The sequence below is a fragment of the Scomber japonicus genome, chromosome 5 (assembly GCF_027409825.1).
Source record: "Scomber japonicus isolate fScoJap1 chromosome 5, fScoJap1.pri, whole genome shotgun sequence".
NCBI classification, from domain to species: domain Eukaryota; kingdom Metazoa; phylum Chordata; class Actinopteri; order Scombriformes; family Scombridae; genus Scomber; species Scomber japonicus.
Window position 1 is genome coordinate 22,689,368 of NC_070582.1, and position 6,263 is coordinate 22,695,630.

The window sequence follows — 6,263 nt, forward strand, 5'->3', positions numbered from 1 at the left end:
ATGTCTTTTCCCCAACGATTCTGCTCTTACTGCAGCTCGTCACTCACTAAACCACCAGCAACTGCTGTGTGAGGACATTTTGTTCAGTGGTTGCTGTGGTATCAGATAGGAGATGTGTGAATTCTATGTTGAGGAGGGAGACTACATAGGGACTGTGTGTGTGTGTGTTTGGGGGGCAGGCAATTGGCACAGCCCAGCTGTTTTCTACAGTATACCCACTGTTCTGCTAGCAGTTTGCACACATGCACTTTCCACTTTGCAAGTTACCATGGTGATGGAAGGTACACTCAAATAGAAAGTGAGAGGAGTTGACAAAAATGGTGCTTTGCCGTGTCTTCCTGGTTGTTTGTGGCTTGACAAGTAAAAGTGGAATAATAATACACTGGTTAATTATTCCAAATTCCAAATCACTTAGTTTTATTTGTCCATATATAGGCCATATTCCATCACCCAGCATCTTCTATTCTCAGCCAAACTAATCCCTTTCGTCATCTCAATTTATCTCCTTATTCAAAATGAATGTGTTATTGCTTGGTGAGCTGTGCTCATAATTTAACCGCTGTATTGTGTGGATATTTATCTCTGCACAATTTCACCAGCTGCCAGGCAGAGATATAGTAGCTTCACAGATCAACCTGAGATTAAGTCACTGACACAGCTGCCAAAGAAGGTGAAACCAGTGTGCAAGCTTTATCATAAATCACATGGTAAAATGGAAGAAAATGAACATGACTGTGTGTACATACTGTACACTTTGTGTGTGTATTTTGTTTGTTGTTTTGCACACATCCAGTAGACAACATAGCAGATCTGATCTTTAAATGCCAGCGGCAAGCTGACAAATAAACACTGCTAAACTTAAAGCCTGTGGCAACCACGTGTAAATGTTCTCAGAAATGTTGAATAATTGTCTCATGTTCTTGTACTAGCATGCCTCCTAGCCTAATGAGATGTTTGTGTTGGTACAAAGCTTCTTTGTGTCTTTGGTATACAATATTCTTAAGACCTAATGTTTTTTAAATTATTCGTCTTTAAAGCAATATCCTTTTTCTGTTATTGTGTTCACTTCACTGGTACTATGTGTTAAGATGCTAAAATCATGTTCCTCCTATATCATATCTAACTATCAACTTGACAAGTGCTCAAGCCTTTAAGCAGAGCACTTGAACAATGTCCCTCCAAATATCAGCTCTCCAACTGCAGCAAAACAAATTCTGACATTTCATTGGCTTTGCTGTCACAGGCTGACATTCTGACTGCTTGCCAGCCAATCTCTGCACAGCAATCTTGTAATGCGTAACAGCTGGATAAGAGAGCCATCAGACAGACAGAGAGGATATCACATTTGTTCCCGCAGAGTTTTTTGATGAACTGTGCACAAGGGTCTTGAAGATAGTGTGGGGGCTTGGGCAGGCGTGTAGGTCAGACTCATGGACACACAGCATGGTACGGAATGATGGAGACAGTTGCTATGGCGACCAAAGTGGGCGAGTGTGCACTTCTGTTGTGCTGATATTTGGATGTCCTTCAGATATACAGTCTGATGAATTTGTTGGCCCAAATGTGGGGACCATAAGTGGTCTAAATTCCATGTCTGAGGGGTTTCAACTGCACATCCAATGAGGAGTGTTTAGCCCCTTATTGGATGTAGTAAAGTGTGAGAATACAGTCAAAGCTTGGAACCTTTTTTTGTATCAACAGTCCTTGGCCTTTCAAAAGGATTTTTCTTTGTATTTAGTTTTTGGAGGATAAAATATAGATCAATAATGAATACTTTACTTGTTATCTCTGACATTAAAGGGACCTAATGGTTGCATCATGCGGTAATGGGCTGTTTTAGTCTGTTTCGTTGCTCAGGAGTGCCTCCCTGTCTCTTTCTCTTGTCTCACACACACAGACACATAATTGTGTGAACAGGCTTTGTGAGTGATCACCAGGGTTGGAGAGAGGCTTTCTCTCATCCACATTATCTCACGCTCAAGTTTGTTCAACCATTGTTGACAGGATTTCCTCTGGTCTCCCCATTTTCCCTTACTACCAGCACTTCTCTATTCAGTCTTCTTTTAACGGGGATGCAGTCTTTTCTTACAAAGCCTACTGTAAAACTACCACCTCTTACTTCCACTTCCTCCTTCTGTTTAAGTCAATACTAAATTTAGATCTTGATGTAATTTCTTTAAAAACCTTCCATTGCCAAACATCTGTGGGCATCCTGAGAGTTGTGAAAGGAAACACATGTCAATTAATGAGAAACCAAACAGCATTTGCAAATATGTCACCTGTGGGATTACTGAGGCTTATCATTGCTGTGCCGACTGACAGTTCGACCCAGAAGGGGGATGACACAGGACATTCCAGTTGGCTATACAGTGCTCTGTGACACTCACTGTCCAAACACGCCCGCTCTGCTGTCCCAGCACCCAAACACAAGCATGGCCCTTGCTTTGTTGTCGTTGCACAAAGCCTGGCCTTTTGAAGCAGTCCAGTCATGCTCCTGTGACGCCGGGATAGCTCATTCAGCCCGAGATGCTGCTGCACTGAACAGGCCAACACACTCCTGACAACCTCCCTCACCTCCTCTGAGACCTCCAGCACAGGAAGCAACATAGATATATCAGATATCTAGTTTTCTTCAGTAATCATCAACAGGAAGTTGTAACATCAAGCGGAATTGTCATATGAAGACATCTGTCAGATAGCACCTTGTGGTAGATCAGATAGAAATGTGTGGAAACGTAACGCGAGACACACTACAAATATTATGCTTTACTTACAGCACACCATGTACATATGTCTCATCCTTACACCACATCTGTGCAAACATTCAAATTCACTGGATGTTTAGACAGTGAATGATGGATTTCAACTTGCTGCTCTGTACATATATGGACATCTTGCAATCTTTTCTAGTCTCATTCCAGTGACTGAGTTAGTCAGTGGGAAAAATTGCCTAACAGGAATGCTGAGGAGGTGCCATTAGTCGGCCATTACCAGGAGGATTCCCAACCACAAGGACGTCTGATGAGGGTGTATGTGTGTATTCTCACTAAGTAACCATCATGGAATTATTTGTATTTTTTTCCCCTCTGCTGCATGCGTATTGGCTGAGTCAGCAGTCTGATGATTAATTTGAGGTTCAGTCATGCCCAGTATACAGCTGTTCACCTCCGGGGTTTTTTTTCCTTTTTGTGCTGCTGTAACGTCATATGGCAAAGATAGCCAGATAATAAATCGAGAGCCTTGGTTAACTGTTTAGTGAGTTTTCAAGCCAACACTCAGGCTACAAATGAATACTTAGGTCACTTTTGTGTTCACTCAAGCTCTTGACCATGAATACTTGAGTTCAGCGAGTGAACATGTTTATTTTACTTCTATAGTGATTGAGAGTTTTGTGCATTCCATAGGGCTGCAGTGTTGACTGACTTAGTCCATTTGTCTAAATCAGCCAACATGGGACCGTGTGTATATTTAGGTCTTTATCAATCACACAAAATGTTACACATTTACCCAGCTATTCATTAAGGAGAAGATTTCTTTTAAGTTTGTGTCAGCTTTGTTTCTCCAGAGTGAGAAACCAGGACAGACATTGCTCTGCTGGGTGAGCTAACTCAGGCTGGATAATCATTTGTCTTTAGAGTACGTCACTCTCAGTTTTTTTTCTTCTGTCTCTCTTTCAGTCTGTGTCTGGATTTCTAATTTAACCTCATTAGATTGTAGTTTAAACATACTGACATTATTTTTTAAACTTTTTATTCACAGCAAGACAAGGCACCTTCATTTATATGGCACATTCCATGTACTATATGTATGTGTAAAAAGTCGATATGGTTGATATGAAAAAGTCTGTTTTCCATTTCCTTTATGGTAAAACAAACATGTTTTTTGTTTTGTATATTACCATTCAGTGTCACTATGGCAACAGCTAAACAGGAAGACACGTGTGACAGCAGGAAGTGATAAGTGTGAATCATTAATGTTCTTTCTGATCTGGGGTGATATGTTTGTGCGTGTGAACAAACTCATCAGAAAAGATAAATGTGTGTGTCAGTGTCTAAAATCATCATCAGAATTTCGTAGGAAATACTTAATGTTATCTCTTGTATGTTCTCAGAATCGAAATAGTAAATTTAATCATGGTTCCTGCAAATGTTCAAAGACTGTCAACCTTTCTGTGAAACCACTTGACCTGGCATGCTACTCAGTGGTTTCCTCTATACTGGACATCTGTATAGGCTAAAGGAAGTCTGGGGCTCTCCAAAGAATCCATTGGGAGTACATTGTTCTCAGCACCTCTTACCATTGAGGTCCCATTTTGTCGTATATTATTGTTAGCTGTATGATGGGGCGTAGGTGTTTTTCATTTATACTTCCTGTGTTTCATTGATGAAGCAAGTAAGTTTCTGGTTGCAAAGCGTATCTACCTACAGGAAGTAACCTGTGCTCATGTGATGTTTAGACTCAGAATCATCAAGAGTTTCCCATAAGATGTTTCATGAATATGATTTATTATTTAAAGCAGATCTATACCAATAGTCAGTACTGAAAATAATACCTGATATCAGAACTCTGATCTTGTACCTGTAATAATAACATAATGATAATAAGCTTTATTCATCTAGCACAATTCACGCCTACAATGGAACACAAAGTGCTTAACATAAGTAGAGAGAATAATAGCATTTATGCTTAAATAAGAAAAATAAAAAGATAAAATGAAAGTAAATTAAAGTGACAGGATAAGACCAGATAAAACAGTCAGGTACAAACACTTCAGGACACACCAATGGTAATCTGTACCATACAGATTAACTATAATGTATGTCATGGTATTAAACACTGTCATTGTGCATGTGTCCATGTGAGTGAGTTGGGTCAGCAAGACACTCAAAAATGTAAAATTTATATGTAGCCTATTCATATTTATATAAATATATTTTTTAAAACTATTATTTTGTAGTTCGATTACTACTATTACTATTACTCAACCTGCATGAAACTAGTCTTGGTACATTACTTCCGTTTGACAAATACGGATATAAATGAGCTGTGATTCAAATGCCATGAGCAGTTAAGCGTAATAATAGCTGTGTTCAACTGAAGGGCCGGGTCAAATCCGTTTTTTTGAGTGCTGTTCCCATGAAGTCGCTGACCACGCTGAGCCATTAGACACTCTTTAAGCATGGTTGGTAAGAAAGTCACAGAATTAAGCTGTCACGCTTTCTTATCACACTTGTTTAGGAAACAAGACAACACATGAAATGTTATCAGGGAGCAACCCGAGCTGACTCCATCCAGCTGCTGAGGTGAAATGTTCAATCCAAGGTAAGAATGGAGGTAAGTGTCTCATGTTGGGGCTAGCAATCAAGCATGGTTTGTGGACTCCTGAGGAAGAAGCATTGCTGGAACAGATTTTCACAGCCATCATTGTGCATACTATATAGGTTTACGCTTAGTAGCTTTCACATCTTAACCATATTTTTCTGGTGGATTTATGTATGTATGGCCAATTAGGGTGATGAGATCAAGGCAGATAAAAAAAGATGTTAGACACAGAGGAATGTTTGCAATATTTAATATTTTTTCATTCATGTTTTGGATCTTTGGAAACTTGAAGGTGAAATGTATCTATGTGAAATGGATGTGACCCCTTTCAGTTGGTGCCACAGGATCATACTGAGACATACAGCAAGAGAGACCACGAGGGAGCAGAGACAAGAAAATCAGATGAATTGAAAATAGAGTAAGGAGGACTGAACAAAAGACCAGATGGGCTCTCAGAAACTGTTGCTGTCAGGAACATGAAAAGAGGAAGAGGGGGAGAGTGGGGGGAGGGAGGGAAGGAGGGAAGGAGGTAGTGAGGGTGGGAGGTAGACAAGGATAAGGAGCCAGACAGAAGGAGAGATCATCTTCTTCTTATCCATTACAAACTGTGGAGGCAGTCAGAGGCAGGAAGAGGGGAGAGAATGAGCAAGAGAGCAAAAGAGAGTGTGTGAGAGGTGGGGCGGGAGGGGAGGTGGGGCAAGTGTGGGAGAGGCAGAAGGGTGTGTGCTCACATGAACCACTCTTCCCCTTCTGCGTGTGTGTGCCACTAGGTTCTGTGTTTTTTGAGGCAGAGAATAGAAAAGTTGGGCAAAGTCTGAGTCGGCTCCTGCAGCTACAAGACACTCACAGCAACTCCCTCCACAGCACCAGGTTTCTTTTCTCTCTCTCTCTCTCCAACTCTGTCTCTCTTTTGTTTTTTACTGCTCTCTCACTCATTCATT